This window comes from Cryptotermes secundus, unplaced genomic scaffold (assembly GCF_002891405.2).
Source record: "Cryptotermes secundus unplaced genomic scaffold, Csec_1.0 scaffold97, whole genome shotgun sequence".
NCBI classification, from domain to species: domain Eukaryota; kingdom Metazoa; phylum Arthropoda; class Insecta; order Blattodea; family Kalotermitidae; genus Cryptotermes; species Cryptotermes secundus.
In genome coordinates, this window is record NW_019720561.1 from 2,125,311 (window position 1) to 2,142,907 (window position 17,597).

At 39.2% G+C, this 17,597-nt stretch overlaps 1 pseudogene; it reads left to right on the forward strand.

The window, feature by feature from the left end:
- Positions 1 to 16,671: 16,671 nt before the first annotated feature.
- LOC111868115 lies at positions 16,672 to 16,791 on the forward strand (annotated as a pseudogene).
- Positions 16,792 to 17,597: the final 806 nt, after the last annotated feature.

The window sequence follows — 17,597 nt, forward strand, 5'->3', positions numbered from 1 at the left end:
TTATTGTTACATAATTTCCTGTTATTTCCACTCGATATGTGACCAAAGAATGACTTCTCTGGCGAGGACCAGTAGTAATTGTAAACGACAGACCAATCCTCTCGTCAGAGAGGATGTTACATAAGGACTATAACCGAAAGTGTTAAGTTGAAAAAAATAATATTGGTCGTGGGTCTCAAGGGGCTTTGCGCCAAGACGAGCTGATTGACGGTAAACCGCCAGTGGTAAAGCAACTGTGACTGACATGGGTTATCCAGTGATTGAGGTTAACTCTAATGGACCCAACACCCTTACCTGAGGACGGAAACAGATTCAGTTTCCGAAACGTTGTGTTCTCAAGTTCTAGAATGCCCGACGACGGACAAAGTCCGAAACCCCACTAACTCTTGAGTGTTATACACAATCGTCAGGGCCCTTTAGGATCTACATGAGTATTGGTTTTAAGAAAGCCCGTATAATCCCATCACAGAAGGCCAACAAAACGACATGCGCACGTCTTAAGCCACTTTTACATTCATACATCAAAGAAATTCGACTTGAATTGGATGAATGTGAAATTTCTCCGATCGCCTTGAGGACGAAGTACTAAAAGCATCATCTACTCTGTCTTCTCCCAATAGAAAACGTTTTCACTTGTCGTCCGCATTAAAACGAAGCTGTTTTATGTGATCCGTTGCATCAGCTTTTCAGTCAAGAAGCCGTTACTCGAATAAGTTACACGAGTGAAGATATCAAAGGCATTCTGCTCATTTAATTTTGTGTGAAGTGCCTTCATTGCATTCCGAAACGTCTTTCTCTTTGTTTCACATTTGAATTCGTATTGCCCCTCTAGCTAACAATAGGGAGTTTCATCAAAGGTCCTTATTTTTCTGTTCAAATTGCTTTATCTAATATATATTATTCTTTATCTTTAGTGTGGTCCCAAACTGTTCTCTTCTGAAGAGCAGAGAACAGATTACTTTAGCAAGCACATGTGACTACTGCCGTGAAATATTCTGTTAAATTCTAAACCTAGGTCGTTTAGCCAGAGGATCCGTCCAAGTCTGAGGCTTTGTGTTCATTTTCGTAACAAATATTTTTACGGTGAGGAGTTGTTAGCCCAACCCCCAAGATAGAGGACCATCCCTTGTCGGCTGTCCGAGACTGCTTATTCAATATACACTCAACTTCAATAAGGAGCTTCATAACTTGTATTCTTCTCCAAGTATATTTATAATGATAAAGTCAAGGATGATGAGGTAGGCAGGGCATGTAGCACGAATGGGGGAGACGAGGAATGCGTATAGGATATTGGTGGGAAAACCAGAAGGGAAGAGACCACTGGGAAGACCAATATTAAAATGGATCTTAGAGAGATAAGATGGACTGGCATGGATTGGATTGATCTGGCTCAGGATAAGGAAGAGTGGAGGTCTCTTGTGAACACGGTAATGAACCTTCTGGTTTCATAAAATTCTGGGAAATTCTTGAGCAGTTGCAGAATTGGCGACTCCTCATGAAGGGCTCAGCTCCATGAGTGAGTAAGTAAGTAAGTAATATTCTAAACCAAGAACGTGCTGATCGTAAAGAAGCTTGATTTATTTTGCGTCTTTCTGTTCAATGAGATTCGGACAAGATACATCAACATTTACAGCCCTTTTTATTCTCCATGGTTAAGAATGACGGTTCATGAAGCTTACAGCTTGTTGTAGAATGCAGTGCTTGCTCATATCATGTATTACATTTGGAAACGGTTGTGAGATTGGTTTAATATTTCCTTCACAATATCCAATTAATTTTCAAGAACGCTGTTGATACGTCGGAATATAGAGTCGAAGCAGGCCTCGGAATATTTTAATTAAACAACTCTTATATACACCATGGATTCCGGAATTTTTAATCTGACGATTCACATGAACAGAGAAGTTGTTATATCGGAAAACAAATACACAACGCGTGAAGAGCACGCAGCATGGGGAAAATTCAATTCTTAAAACACAGTACGTTGAAATAATGAAATTAGATGTTTCGTATGACAGCCTTATAAATATGTGCGTTTCTGCTGGCCGTAAAAAGGTGTCAAAATTACTCGTTCTTACCATATCTGATTTTTTAAATACTAATTTCTAGATTTTAATAGCGCTATATATATATATATATATANTTTTTCTAGATCTTACACATAGGTAGGACTACTTGGGCGAGTGATCAGCTCGTCGCTAGGCCTCTACCTGTACACAAACACATAAAAACGCACACAAACATCCATGCCCTCAGTAGGATTCGAGCCCACGATCCCGGTTTCCAAGCGAGCGAAGACAATACATGCCTTAGACCGCTCGGCTACCGTGACGGCTCAGACATATTATAGCTTAACGAAATAAAGTTATTTAACAGTTTTTCCCCCTTGGCACTACAGCCACAGTGGACCTAGGCCTACCTCCATGAACTCCGTTCACGTCGGTTTTTCTAGATCTTACACATAGGTAGGACTCCTTGGGCGGGTGATCAGCTCGTCGCAAGGCCTCTACCTGTACACAAACACAGAAAAACGCACACACAAACTAAACATCCATTCCCTGAGTGGGATTCGAACCCACGATCCCGGTTAGAACGCGAGTGAAGACTGTATATGCCTTAGACAGCTTGGCTACCGAGACTAATTAACAGTTTAGTACAATTAAATTCGACTATGCCGATCCTAATTTCGTTTGATTTTAATTCGGTTAAGAAGCCGGGATAGCGCAGTCAGTAAAGCGACTGGTTACGGTCTGGATGACCGAAAGGTTAGGGTTCAAGTCTCGGTAAGAAATTCTTCTCTGAACTTCGTCTAGACCGGTTCTGAGGCCAACACGGCCTCCTCTTCAATGGATACCGGAGTGACTCTCCTCGGGAGTAAAACGGTAGGAGCCTGAAGCTGACCACATACCTCCAACTAATACAAATGTAAAGAATGCCTGGCTCTACACATGTATTCTCGAATGTTCTCATGGCATGGTGATTCATTAGTTAAGAACAGGGACATATATAACAAATCCGTGTCTTTTAGTCCGCAAGCGAAGTATACCGATCGAGCGACCACCGCTTGTCGGCGAAGTTAGTGCGAACTTTAGCGGACAGAGGGTATCGCGTGTTCAGCGGAATGGATTCCCATGCCCCTTAATTTAGTTTTTTTTTTAAACCGGAGCCGCTATTTCCTCGAAATAGCTCCTCAATTATCCTCACGAAGCTAAGTGGACCCCGTTTCAGAGCCACTACTTCTTAGAAAAATTTGGTAGCGCCTGGAATCGAACCCGGGACCTCTGGATCTGTAGCCAAGAACTCTGACCACTATACCACAGAGGCGTCCGAGACATATTTTCGTTTGTTATTTTTTTCAATCTGGATAATATTGAATTCGAAATATATGTCCTGTTAATCCACCCTTGACTGCGTTTCCTTTCATGTCTCACCTTCCGTGAAGCAAGGGTATTTCATTACAGAGAGCTTTCCCTAAGCCGCTTGACCCCTACGGCCATAGGCGCTGTAGAATGGGGGGGGGGATGTCGGCTGTGATTTCTGTTGTTTTGGAGAGCGGTATTCTCCATGTAAGGGTTGTAGCGAAGAGGGTTGAATTGTACTTTTCAGATGGTTGGCACCGTACAGTGCTTTCGAAATACGTCCCATTCTCTCTCTGTTGCGATCCTGTTGGCTGTAAGCTTTTGTCCCCTGTCCCTGAAGAGCCATCCAAACTATTTCGTTCTTAATATGAACCGTATTACATTAAACGCAAGGCTTCGTAAGGTCATTTCTTTCATGTTCTGTGTTGAGGATATTTTCGATGACAATTCAAGTCTTGGGGTTTTGCACTGTGTAGATGTGGAGAATGTTTCGGAGCTACTTTCTGACTCCTTTTCCACGATAGAAGTGTGTAGGTTGGATGAGTTTCCGTGTATGTTTTAGTTTTTGTTTCGAAAGAAGCACGAGAAGAGGGCTTTATCGCGTTCCGGCACTTGCAGTACACATTTCTGCCCCGAAGATTGAGGCAGAATATACCTTCGAAACGTGGACACTGCTGCTCCACGCGATGTGAACACCCAGAAGTTAAGGTTACCAATTTACCGCTATAAATCCTAAAATTACTAAGGATATTTTTCTTATATTTATATTTGTGGCCGACGGAAAGATTCCCAAACATTTAAGTGAATTTCATTTTTGAACGTTTATGTTTTAGAATGTAGGCATAATTTTATTGTGGACCCCCTAAAATTTTAATGATTTTAAAGCCGAAATTTCTTCGTTTGTTATGATAATAATAATGTTTAAACATCACGGTTTGTTGCTTTCCCGTAACTCTCTAAGTACAGTTAGTTAGTTAATATCTGCATTCTCCTTCCGATATCAAGGTTCACTTCGGCTAGATGACCTCTGTTCTAGAGTCCATTCACTACATCTGTTGTAGCCAATTATGTCGATAGCCTTCAGTTTCGGGGATGCTGTTTGAAGCATTTAATTCATTTTTATGTTGGTGATTCAGTCTTGTCATACTCACTAAAGAGAGCAAGCAACGTTATGTGTTCTGCTTCCAGGCTTCTTCAAACACCCCTCTTGCAGTAACATTGTTGTATTGCTATGTTGCTATCTATTGCGATTTGGAAAGTAGTTTGCTTTATTGTAAGATAGCAATTTTATTTCGGTACCCCATTTCTGTGTCATTATGACACTATTACAATACAATTTTGCTTTCTGATATAATTCCTCATATCTTCGCTCGCATGAACGCTGAAATCGTAGATTCGAATCCCACACAAGGCATTGATGTATGTGTTTATTGTGTGTTTGTGTTGTCCTGTGTGTAAGTAGCGGTCTTGCGACTGGCTGATCACGCGTCTCCAAGGAGTCTACCGTCTGAGTATAAAAGTTTACGAAACTGAAGTAGAGGTCAGAGCCAACAAAGAGATGTAGAACCATTGACGAATGAATGAATGAATGATATAATTACTCTTTTTGTATATTAGCATCATATTTCCCTTTTGGTGGCAAGGAATTTTATTTTACTTGTATTTAAGGTGATTTTTTTTCCTCTCGCTCCAACTTTGGAGCACAGGGCTGATTTCTCAGTTTCATTGATCATTTTTACAGACGGTAGGACTCCTTGGACGGGTGTTCAGCCTGCCGCAAGGCCTCTACCTAAACACAAGGCAACAAAAACAGAATAAACACACACACAGACCAAACATCCATGCCTTGTGTGGGATTCGAATCATTATACCGGCTTCCAAGCGAGCGAAGACAGTGCATGCCTTAGACCGCGCGGCTACCGTGACCGGCTGTGTATAAGAATAATATATAAGAATTCAGTCCGTACCTCACAGGAAACAGATCCGAACCCACGGTCCCGGCTTCCGAGCGAGCGAAGACAGTGCATGCCTTAGACCGCGCGGCTACTGTGACCGGCAGTGTATAAGAATAATATATAAGAATTCAGTCCGTACCTCACAGGAAACAGATCCGAACCCACGATCCCGGCTTCCGAGCGAGCGAAGACAGTGCATGCCTTAGACCGCGCGGCTACTGTGACCGGCAGTGTATAAGAATAATATATAAGAATTCAGTCCGTACCTCACAGGAAACAGATCCGAACCCACGATCCCGGCTTCCGAGCGAGCGAAGACAGTGCACGCCTTAGACCGCGCGGCTACCGTTACCGGCAGAGTGATATTAGGTTCTAACTAATACTTTTATTCAGACAGAAGGACCTGATAAAGAAGGACTAAAGCTTGAAGCTTAGTGTCACTTACTGCTAACATGGCACTAAAATCCTGAATAGAATAGCTAATCATGAAGTTGGTTGATACGTGCTCTTATACCAAAGGAACGAAGTCCTCTGAAAGCACTTATATATACGATGGGGGCATTCCGAAAGCTGCTGTTTGTGTTTGTATATTAATAACAACTATAATTACTCACTTAGAGCAAAGGAAATTGCTAATTCTGTGCTCAGTTGCAGCTCTACGTAGTTAATTCACGTAGTTTCTAAAACAGAAATCCCAGTCTGTTCCAGTCGTCCACCGAGACATGCTTCTTCATTGTTGAGTCAACGAATTGTCTTCCCTTTATAAATTATGCACCCTGTTCTGTCACAGAGGATGGCAATTAATTTCCTATCTGCTTCAGCTTAATTAGTGAAAGGTTCTGACAGCAAGCAGTTGTCTCCTTGAATACCAAAGTCCTGTCTCTTCTTCCTGTAAAATGCCATTGTGCATAGTTTATGGCACTCAAGGACTGGGTTCTTCACTTCTCTCCATGAAATTATGGATCTAGAGTTACGTTAAGGGAAAATCGTTAGTAACACAAAATATTCCTCTTAGATTCACGATCATCGAACGATCTACCCAATATTTATCCAGATGTATAACATAATTTGACCCACCATGGTAGCCGAGCGGTCTAAGGCATGTACTGTCTTCGCTCGCTTGGAAACCGGGATCGTGGGTTTGGATCTGTTTCCTGTGAGGTACGAACTTATTTCTTATATATTATTCTTATACACTGCCGGTTACGGTAGCCGAGCGGTCTAGGACATGTACTGTCTTCGCTCGCTCGTAAGTCGAGATCGTAGGTTCGAATCCCTCTATGTTATGTTGTCCTGTGTTTAGGTAGAAAACTTGCGACGAGCTGATCACTGGGCCAAGTAGTCCTACCGTCTCTAGAATGTTCATGAGACCGGAAAATCAGAGACAAGTGCCCAAAGGGGCTGTAGAGCCAGTGAAAAATGATATAATAATTTATGTTGGGTCTTTATGAAGAATCTTGTTCTGGAATATTGTTTTTCACCTAAAAATTTCTAACAGTAACTCAAAATATTGAATGTCATGAAAACGTTTCTTTTTAGAACGTCATATTTATTATACTTAATTTCTTATTTCATTTAATTTTTATGGTTCTGTATGAACTGCAGGATTTGCTCGGATAAAAGGATCTTGTTAATGATTATCATTCATTTTACTCTCCTGTCGAAGGCGATGCAAAATTTATACTGCTTTTGGCCCCGAATTTTTAGTATTATTTTTGTATATTTTAACCAAATATTCTAACAATTAGACTCTTAAAATTTGTCATTTAAGGGAAGCCTTTTTCCTTCATTATTGGCCACGACAGTATGTAAGTAGCTGTTACATTATTTCGCCCACATTAATTTCCACTGAAATTCTGTTCATGTATTTCTGAGAGCCTTTGCGTTGCTCCGAATACTAACAAATAACATAATTCAAGACGAATTTAATTTTTTGATGATACGTTGTTCTAAACTACGGAAATATATTTGGTTTTAATAAATTGTTGTAAATATGTCTCACAACAAGTGCATTGTACACTGGACGGATGTTGACTGCTTGTGTACCTCTGCGAGTGAAATTCGTTAAGGCATTGTGTTGAACAGAATGAGGGAATATTTTTCCTTTTGTTGTAAGTGACATTGGCTTTGAAGGATATTCCTATGGTTCAAAAGAAAATAATATTTTGAACATTTATCACAAAGTTTTGACTCCCCTGAAATCTGTCATCCACACCGACTTATAATTCCATTTGTAGCATTACAATTTTCAGGTTCAGATGAGTCAATTCACTTCTTGTATTGATATCATTTGTCACTGTACGGAGTAGTGTTCTTTTTTAACTGGAAATAAATTATTTAAAAGAACTTCTGTCAGCCTTGCTATAGTCTGAGATGAAATTCTTACTTATTCTTTTCCATGGCATTGTTCAATACTGGGGCGGGGAAACAACTGTTACCCTACATCTCTCCTTGTCTTCTGTCATCTGTTCTTGTTTTCAGTATTTTTCGTGTTTTTGTAACTTCGTTTCCTTCTCTTAGGTCTTGTGTACTAAAATTCAGTTACTACCTCGTGAATTGGAATTTTCTATACATAAAGTTAACTCGTTCTGAGTACGCGACACACACAGCTTCTATGGTTTACGTTGTATTGTTAGAATTATATATTCACTTTGCGATACGTGACAGTGGGACCGCCTCTGTGGTCTAGTGGTCAGAGGTCCTGGATTCGATTCCCGGAGCTACCAGATTTTCAGAGAAGTAGTGGGTGTGGAACGGAGTTCAGTCAGCCTCATGAAGATAATTGAGGAGCTATTTAAGGAAATAGCGACTCCGGTATAGAAACCCGAGATTAACGGCCTTGAGGATCTGTTGCTCTGACCACGTGACACCCTCTATCCGCAAAAGTTGGCAGTAACTTCGCCGACAAGCGGCAGTCGCTCAGTCAGTATAGTTCGATTTCAGACTACAGGCCATGGAGTTTTTGATACGTTACAGTCACGTCACGTTCGTGGATAGAATGAAAAGTCATAAGTTCTTTAAGAAAATATTGCAAAACCATTAATAACTCTACATTTCATAAAGTAGAAGCTGAGAATATAATGGAGACATTCTGTGTTTGAAACGTTTATTTTTTTCAATAAATATCCTTAATTCCATTACACTTAAACTTTCAACTTCTGCTCGTACTGAGTGTACGTAATTATGAGCATGAAGGTGAGAGAAATAAGTAGGTCCCTTATTAAGTAGCCGAAATTGTATAATGTTTTTTGTTTCTTTTTTAATGAATTATAATTTTAATTTGTGGTAGTAAGAGAGACATAATGAAATATCTCTGTACTATTGTTAAACGCAATATTTATTGTTACAGTTATGATGTATAGATTATTGTCTTGGATTTAACAACTTGCCAGTCAATATTTAATTTAGTTGTTTATTTATTTCGTATAACCATATCTATCATACGTCATAATAAGAAGTCTGGTATGGAAAGAAAATATGTAGTTGATATGAAAGTCGGAAGCAAAGGATAGGGCCATAATATTTCTGTCCGACAGCGTGTTGCGTGTACTGGACAATCCAATGAATCCTGCCGTAGTGACAATTTTGGCGGAATAAAATAAATTCAAGAGAAGCCAAAATAGCTCCAGATTATTCGCTGAGGATCTTTAATGAATCCGAAGTTCCCCCATCTCCTGGATCGTCGACGTTTTTGTCCCCTACGAAATATCGCATTTGTGTGCTGCAGCATAAGAGGTAGTGTTTAAAATTAATGGAATTATTTTTTTTTCTCGACAAACGACCGCGTCATGAATTACTATGCGTATGTTGATACAATGCTACATTGACCACGACCCAGCTACTGGTAATAAAAAACCGCAGCCAACACTATGAAGCGAGCGTTCCGTTTTGCCGCAACCCGCAGCATAGAGCTGCAGGATGGGATGCCGCGTTGTGGTAAAGGCTGAACACCTCTGCTTCAACATTGTTCAGCCGGATACTGCAACAGTGGCATATCTCCACAAGGTGCACTGAAAACTACCATAAATTCAGTTGAGGCTGCAGATTTGGCTTGCAATTATTATTGCTCTGAATATATTTTATTTGCACATATTTATTTCCAAAAACAGGTAAATTTTTTAATTGAAGTCTAGTACTAATAGACCGAATTTCTTTTCCACATGTGTTTCATAAGTAACTGGTGGTCCAGGGTGAAGGAATTTGATTTCGGATCATACACCTTCAGTTCGAAACTACCAGATCAATAGTCGATTTCATTTTTTCCCCCTTCCCTTCCTTTCCGTGCCCTCCTTTGCCCCCTCTGGCAAACCGGTTACATGTACCAGGAGCAAACCGTGGTCAGATCCACGGCCTTGTCTGTTCATATTGAAACTTTGGATTCTGAACTCCATCCACAACAAGCGGATAATAGCCAGAAGAAAGAACACGTGAAGGCATATGCCATAACATGAAAACACAGTACTTAATATTTTGGGTAGATTGACTGGTGAGGAGGAGACAAAGTTCAGTCATGTGTGGGTAATTGAACAACTGATTCGCAAACATGTATTTTCCTACTTTAAAAAAATCTGTGATTTTAGTCCGCAAGCGAACTATACCGACCGAGCGACCGCCGCTTGTCGGCGAAGTTTAGTGCCAACTTTTGCGGATAGAGGGTGTCGCGTGGTCAGCGCAACGAATCCACATGGCCGTTAATTTCAGTTTTCTAGACCCGAGCCGCTATTTCCTTGAAGTAGCTCCTAAATTATCATCACGAGGCTGAGTGGACCCCGTTCCAGACCCAGTACTTCTCAGAAAAAATCTGGTAGCGCCGGGAATCGAACCCGAACCTCTGGATCTGTAGCCAAGAATGCTGACCACTAGACCACAGAGGCGGTTATTTTCCTACTTTATATAAATCTAAACCTAGAGAACTTCTTTTGCTCTTCTATACACCCATTCTTAACCATTAGATCTTAAAATAGCACATACAGGGCCAGAGCTAACCTCCATATATTCTTCGATTTGGGCGCAATAAGAAGTTGGCTAACTTCGGAAGATATTTTCCCGCAGGAACCCAATCGGGATATGAAGATGCCTCGTCTGTTTCTGATGCTGACTGCGTGCTGCTAAAACACCGACAGGTTTTCGTATTATAAGGCCATCATTAGGCACCGAGACTAGTCACTGAACACTTGACAATGCTATGTGGGGCTGTTTGCTACTCCTCTGTTCATGTCGATAACGTGAACGTCTGCAGTCTGTCGTGGTTCCTAGTACGTAACGTGTTGAACTCTTCTAATGAGGTACACACAACCTGATGATAGACTTGTTATGCTGGGCTACACGAGCGCACAAAATACTTCCGTTTCAGCGAACGTACTTTATGACGGAAGTTGCTGAGGACACCACACAGTTGCAGAATGCGGTGCGTAGATTTTTTGTCCGCAGTTGAGGCGGATTAAAGCGTAGCATTCGCCTCTCTTGTTTATTTCTACAACGGACGTCACGACGTTCGTTACAACGGACGCATTTTGTGCGCTCTTGTGGCCCCAACCTAAGTCGGCAACATATCGGGGTTTAGCAACACCTAGTCATCAGAAGTAATAAGTAATACATAATTAGACGGTAACTTAATTTCACTTGGATAGCATATCGCTAAAATTAATCCTATCGAAGGAACTTATTTGCGATTCATGAGTGGCTACTGAAACTTAATATTGAGTGACTGAGAGCTCTGATTCGTTACACGGACGCTTTGGCTCTGATTGTTGGTTAAGTTCTTGATATCCATGTATATATCATGGTTTTCTTCAGTTCCTCTAAGTAAATGGAAAGAAGGGAACACAACCGCGTTTATCCACGTCATCACAACCATTCTTCCGTACAGCGAAACGATATATAATTTATGAAGCTTCGTTAAAAGACGGACGCGTAGTGGTATGATGGTGATATCTCTGAAGAAGACTCTTTCTCTTAGGTCCTTTATTCCTTCAGCTCTTCGCGAAATATTAATTGCTGGCCGTATAATTACGATGAATAATTACACGAGCAGGAGAGTTTGTCTGGAGCCTGAATTAAAATTAAGTGTAGGTAAGACAAACGAATTGCTCGTTGAGTTTCAGACGAAAATCGGGAAAGTTCCACTGCACGTTGAGACCATTTGTTAAAATTTCAATTCTTTTATCTCCCTTTTTTCAATTCTGTACCGTAATCGCCGGTCGCTAACGGAATAAGGTGCCTGCATATTGCAAGGAACATTAATCTGCTGTTGGAATAAACCCACTGTTTCTTTGAAAAATGGCTTCCGATAATAATATTAGATTTAAACATACCAGCTATATATCACAACACAGTAGAGTGCTGGCGAAGAATATTAATTATTCCAGTGCATCTTCAATGTTAATTATTTAAATCTACGACTCCTGGATGTTGTCAAGATTGGTCTAGTATTTCGCTGATATTTCAGAACCGTTTTTTTAAAACGAATTTTCCAGTGGGCGCTCTTTTCATTTCGTTTAACCCAGTTCACACACATCTTAATTCTTTCAGATTTCTTTTAATATTCTTTTCCATTTTCAGTGTAAGTTTCTTTAAGTCTTAAAATTTTTGTTTCCAAACAATTATTTTCAAATTACCTCGTAATTTCAGAGGATTTGATACGAAATTCTTAATTTTGCTTTCATCTTTCCGCAGACGATGTTTAAGTAATAAGTGAACATCCCAGCTTCTTAAATGGATAATGTCATAAAATCATTTTATACAGTGTTTTCCGTTTCTCCGTCTCTGGACTGGTGGCAGCTTGACCATAATCTACGTATTTCGTCGCATACGAAATCTCTCAGTCCATCATTGCTTCTTCTCTTGGCTTGAATGCCTTGAAAGTTAATAGTTTAAAATTGCTCGACGTGAATGTATTCAGAAGAATCTTTACAATAAATGAATAATTTAATTATTTTAATACAAGATGACGAAAAGGAACAGAGACTCGTATTCTCTGAATAAGTTTATAGTGCGGCATTTCTGTATTTGGGTTCGCAATATTTGGTATCTACGGTTGGGAACTACGTTATGTTGGCTATCCTGTTAGTTTCTGATCCTTATGTACACAGTTGACTTAATCCTGACTAATTATTGGCTCCGTTATAGCTAACAAGCTAACACGCTTGCACTGCATAAAGCGACACATTTTTCGCCCTTCCCACCGCACATAATAAACAGAGATATTTACCAAATCTCCCATGGAATACTGAAACGGTTGCTTTAGTTTACCTAATTATAAGGATTTGCTACAAGTAAGGTTCGTCACTAACGTACTGCTTGTTTATGCACGTACTATCTTCCTTAAGTCTCTAATGTTAATCTTACCTTTTAGAAACCCAGTATCTGTCATGGCGCCTGTGTGTCTTTACTGAGAGCTTGGAACATGAGAGAGATTTTCATTAAATCTTACACAAAGCATATGTCACAGGAGGTTAGACTTAAGATCTATTTCATTTGAATTCCTACCATGAGCAGTGTTAAATTATTCGAAATGCAAATTTCATGATGTTCAAAAACTAAGAACTCCTAAATATTCTTCGCAGTAAAAATAGGAATTCAACAAATTGCCATAAAAATTACTGGGATATAAAAGGAAAGTTGAACCTCGTGGATTTATGTTAGACCAATATCAAGAATCTTTTAATTTTCTGCATAGAATTGACAGATTTTTAGCGGTTAATCTCGATAATAGTTAAATCGGATACGGCGAAATGAACACGTAAATAATTAATAAATCGGTTCTTGTTATGCCTATAAGATTTAGATAAGATGGTTTGATATCAAAGGAACGTTTTTACGGAAAATTTGTTACGAAAAGTGTCGAATATCTGGAATTTATTTTAGCTGTGTCTTTCGTTTTTCTTCCACAGTCCCTGGGGAAAATAGCGAGACAATACTTCGATTACGCTGTGACCGCTTCCTTCCAATTTTTTCCCAGTTCATCAGTCATTACATCATTTGACTGTAGTCTAGATCCTGCACAGGGCAATTCGGAACAAAAGGCGTGGAATGCTGACTGGATGAGATCACAGCCCTTCAAGAATAATAAGGAATTTATGAAAGGTGCCAAAACATGACTGAGCTCACAGGCGGTAAGCTTGTTTGACACACGGTTGCAAAAAATTATTCCCCGATACAACCACGTCATTTCCTGCTATGACTGCGTTGAGAAGTAGCTTAAATTTGTGTATATTTTTTGTATATAATAAATTATTTTCCCCCTTATTTTGTAAACAGTCCACGGGAGGTTACCTTCAGAATACTCCTCGTACTTTATGTTAGATATGCCCGGTTTCGTGTATTTTAAAGTAATATACTAAAACTTTAGTTGCTGTTGGAAGAAACATATATTAATATAAGAGTATATAGCACTGTATGGTATACATCCGTATACATTAACCAGTAGCCAGACGTAACCGTTACTGAAGTCCGAAAACAATATTATATTAATTCCAGGAATCATTTTCCGAGAGCAGTGCAGTTACATGCAGAGAGAAATCTGTCACAACTGAAGTCACATTGTATTCACGTTTATATTCTGGTGCAATCGCTTTTGTATGTAGTATTACAATATAAAGAACATAAAAAATATAACACACTGATACTATGGAATTTATAGAGCTGATAACATAATGAGGGAAACCAGTCGTAATATTACTTACTGGAAACTGTTAAAAGCGAGAAGAACAGAATCTGTTTGCCATTTCCTGACTTTATGTTAACCTCGAATAAATCAAAGAAACTTATCTATGAAGTGGGCTGTTCTTCCTTGAGCAGTTAACGTTAATTTATATTGTGAAGAAATTCATTAGTCTGCGGGAACTGAAGGCTTCCTAACCAGTTAAATATCCCTAACTGGATGCTTTCCAGGGCAGGAAAACTGTGCATAACTTATTTTTATATGAGAAGTTGTATTTTAATGTCGTTGCCCTGTATACGCCCAGGATTTTCTGCTGATTTTCGACTTATATTTGCATTTATCATTTTATGAGAAGGAGATTCTCACGAGAGAAATGCGGCACAAGTTCAGCCACCGCCAAGAGAGACAATAGGAGAAGGAACACGAACCTATTTGGTTTATAAAATTTTGACTTAATATACGAAGAAAGCTGCTGTAGTTGTGGAAAAGTTGGATTTTGTATATATTGTGTATTACAAACATTGTATGTAAATGTATTTTACCACTCAAAACACCCGTTGTGATAGTAGTTTCCAAAAGGTATCGATGTCCCTCTGATGATGGTCCATAGGGACCGAAACATATAAGGGTGTTAAGTTTTCAGGTAGTAAAAACTTAAATAGTCACACTGGACGGAGTTATTTTGTCTTGGTAAATGTTTGTGTGACGGACCAGAATGAAACAAATCAAAGAGTACATTAGAAGTATAATATTTTAAAAATGATTGGATTACATAAGAACTATACTTAGAAATCTTTCGAATAAGGAATTTTACTGAAATATTCGAAGATTTTATTTGAGATCCATTAATCCGAACAAATTTTATAGTCCGAACACACTAGAGACTTGTTCGGCTTATCGAGGTCGCACTGTAAATAGTCACTGCTAGGAAGTCAAGATATGGGCCCATGTGCTTTTCGCATTATCCTACTCTTTTCTCAGAATTAATGATTTTATGTGTTTTGTCACAAAATCTCTATATAAATATTGTACAGGATTTAATTATTTTTTTTTTAAATTAGCGAGAATATTCCTTCCAAGTTATGTTGCACCTCACGTGTTAACTTATTGCGATATTTCTTCTCGGTTGCTCTTTCAGGGTGAGATACAGTCCGTCGGTCCCTCAAATTTAAATGTGTGTAGGTCATTCATGTAATATTTTGTGAACAGAGAATCGCATATTAGACTCTGTTTTGAGAACTTTCACTTCCAGGAAAATGAAACAAGCGCTTTACTGGTCTGCAGTCCGAAGTAACGGGCGTAATTTCAGTGAGAAAATTTTAATTTTGTTGAAAGTATGATGGAGTAAAACACGTACCGAAAAACACCTTAACTCGTAAGCTTAGTCCTCAACAAATGCCCATTATATCAGGGTGATAAAGTCTAGGAATGTGAGAAGGGGTGAGGGGTGGTGTTTCATGTATCGTCCTTACTAGAAATTCCTATGGAATTTATTCAGGAAAGCCCCCGCAAGGTACTACTTGTAGGAACTTGGCATAAAGGGAAGTATATTATTAAATTGAACGCTAAAGAACTGCATATTTCAAAATGTAGTCTAAATTAATCAGAATATGGCCCAATGGTAAGCTCTCGTGTAACATGGTAATCAAGTTTGACTTCCATAAACGATGAAATTCTTCGTGATTATCCCAGCGACTATTAAATTTAGAATAGCTGCTGTGTTCCGTGGAGTAAGTATGTTAGTTTTATAGCTAGGGGAATAGATGCTGTAACATCATAAATATTAAACAGGATTTGCCGCGACTGTTCAAGACCTCTCAAATATTTTCACTCTGTTCTTTTATACACAATAGTATCGCATACCCTCTTCACATAAACCGATACAGTTGGTATTAAAACATAGTAACAAATATCGTTCATTTAATTAGGAATCTGGCTTTGACATCGGATATCTGTGTATTGTACCATACTAGAATATGTAGTAGTGGAACGGGATAGATTGGAGATGAATGTGGTTTTGGCTTATAGTATAGGGGGTGGTTTTATAAAGTACATTCGGACATCAAAAGGCACTTTGATTCAAGCTACGAAACTTCGACCCAAATAACTTCCACAACTGCGTGAGTTAACCCGTATGGCAATACAGATAAATAGGCTGCTGCTTAACACACAGAGATACAAAACACATATTCAAAGTCGAGTTCAGTGTTATTACCAGACTTGTCACATATGTTCACTGAGAAAAAAAGTGTACAATGCTTTGGTTCATATCGTAACTATGGAAATTAACTCTTGGTACCCCATCTCTACCTCCATTATTTGAAAACAATCCCCTTTCCACAACCCCAATTATTGAAACAACCGCATTGCATTAATATAGTATTATTTTGTAACACAGCTTTGTAAAAATGCTTTTTACTGCACTATAGGCTTAAACAACATGGTCTACTGAATCTCCCTCTTTCCTATGTTTCTAAAATGTAATTCTCTTCACGTTCCACCAAACTTAATATGTGTATTTGTATATGGAATAAACCGATTATGCAACTGAAAGCTTCGTTATATATTTTTAATAAGCCATCCATACAGATTGTGAAACAACTCTTGAAACGCAATAATTTTGTTAATCAGATATGAGTTAGTCTGTAGCATTTTCTTTTAGAAATAAAAATGTCCTGAAAACAATTTCGGTGTTGCTAATGGCGATACCACGTTGAAAACACGGCTTCTCGTCCGATCACCGAATTTAAGTAACATTAGGCGTGGTTAGTACTTGGATGGGTTACCGCTTGGGAATAATCACGTGCTGTTGGCATTCATTTTTACACAGAAGCCGCGCGGTGTAAGGCATTAACTGTCTTCACTCGCTCGAACGCTGGGATTATGGGTTTGAATACTACTCAAGACATGGATATCTGTGTTTGTGCTGCCCTGTGTGTAGGTAGCGGCCTTGCGACGGGCTGATCCTGCGTCCAAGGAGTCCTACCGCCTGTGTATAGAATCAAGACACTGAAAAGGCGGCCAAAGTCCAACAAAGCCTGTAGAGCGAGAGACAGATGGATAATATTGATGTTGATATGCATTTCCCAAACCCATGAACTAACTGTGAGGCGTATAGTTCCTGCAAAGTAAGTTTACGTGCGCGATGAGACGTATTCGGCTGCTTGCGCCTATATGAAACGCTGAAACAGGATGAGACAAATTGTGAAGGGGCCCGTAGAGCTGCACACATTGAACAATACATTTATGATGAAATTGGACGCTCACGTATCAGTGAGTTTACCCTGTAAAATGTACAAAGCTACACGAAGTTACTAAATGAATGCAAAGCGAGAGTCTAACTTTCTCTATACAAAACACAACAAACAATAGCAGATTTATGTCGAATTGTGGGTATTTAAATTAACAGTGTTCAGCTTAGAATTATGTTACTGCATTGATAGTATATTCCGCACAAGTTAAAGAGTTCGCACAGATCTGAAACGCTGCCTATGTCACTTCGTGTATATTCATCTACAGGAGATAAAGAGACAGCTATGGATAAATTAAAACATCGGGAGTTCCATAATTCGTGTCCAACTCCCCCCCACATATGTTCATGGCATAGTGTTTAATTGATTA